The following is a 1227-nucleotide window of genomic DNA, read 5'->3' on the forward strand; positions in this document are numbered from 1 at the left end:
ACACACACACACACACACACAGAAACACACACACGCTTGTTCCTCACCACCTCTTGTTTGTTTATGTCCTCGTAACTTTAACTGTACAGTAAAACAGACCGATCAAATAACAACCCGACTTTTAAAAAATAGATAAGTAATGTTATCGATTTTCTCAACCAAACCCTTTAATGCGATGCCCCAGCATGGTCGCAGATCAACGACTGAAACAAATATAAGATCTAACATACATACATATATACATACACACGCTTACACACTCACACAATTCGAATGCTCATAGAATTTACCTGGTTGGTGCTGGAAATAAACTTAAATTTTTGTTTACAAACATTACCTGTAAATTCTTGCTACCATGTGCTTCGATATGGTGGCTGTTGTTATTTGCGATGCTCTCATTGTAGGTGCTAGCCTTCTTTTTTTTCTTCTTTCTTTTATATTTTTTTCATGTCCTGTTTTCTCTTTTCTTATCGGTCATTTTAGACCATTCTAGATTCTTGGTATTAAACCACGATATTTCTTCTTTGGTTCATCATATGCAACCAAAACAACAAACCTCATAAAAATATTTTGTTTTATTCGATTATTTTTTTTTTGTTCTTTGCCGCCATTCAACTTCTTCTCTTCTCAAATATCAATTATCCATTGATCAATTATCGATCCTCAATTATCAATTAACAGTACTCTCTTGCAGCAGGTACCGGAACAAGTTGTTGATGTACAAATATAGAAGACAACTTGAGAGAGTCTAAACATTTTCTATTTTCTTCTCCTTTTCCTCCTCTTTTAACCTTCTTTCTTTCTCTCCCTTCTCCTCTCTTTCGTCAACCCCCCCTCTCTCTCTGTTTACCTTCCTCTCACTTTCTATTGTTCTCTTCTTTGTTGTCGTTATGCATGATGTTGATTTTCTTTCGGAGTTATTTCATTCATTGGAAACATACATGCAACCATACATACATCCATATATATATATATATATGTGTGTGTGTGTGTGTGTGTGTGTGTGTGTGTGTGTGTGTGTGTATATTCATTTCATCATTCATGTATACCTGTATAAGCGGTATATGTGCGTGTTTATGCATTCGCACATATACGTATATATTCATATATACACACACATACAAACATGTATGTGCATATATATATATATACATACATATATATATATATATATATATATATGTATATATATATATATATATGCATATATATATATATATATATATA

General features: G+C 32.8%; 1 long non-coding RNA gene across 1 annotated transcript in view; it reads right to left on the reverse strand.

Moving 5' to 3' along the window:
* The window catches only part of LOC106876477 (uncharacterized), a 117628-nt gene extending 116636 nt beyond the window's left edge, over nucleotides 1-992 (reverse strand). The window contains exon 1 of the long non-coding RNA XR_008264638.1: nucleotides 338-992. This is a non-coding gene — a long non-coding RNA (uncharacterized LOC106876477). The remainder of the gene's footprint in view (nucleotides 1-337) is intronic.
* Nucleotides 993-1227: the final 235 nt, after the last annotated feature.

This window comes from Octopus bimaculoides, chromosome 7, assembly GCF_001194135.2.
Source record: "Octopus bimaculoides isolate UCB-OBI-ISO-001 chromosome 7, ASM119413v2, whole genome shotgun sequence".
Lineage (NCBI taxonomy): Eukaryota > Metazoa > Mollusca > Cephalopoda > Octopoda > Octopodidae > Octopus > Octopus bimaculoides.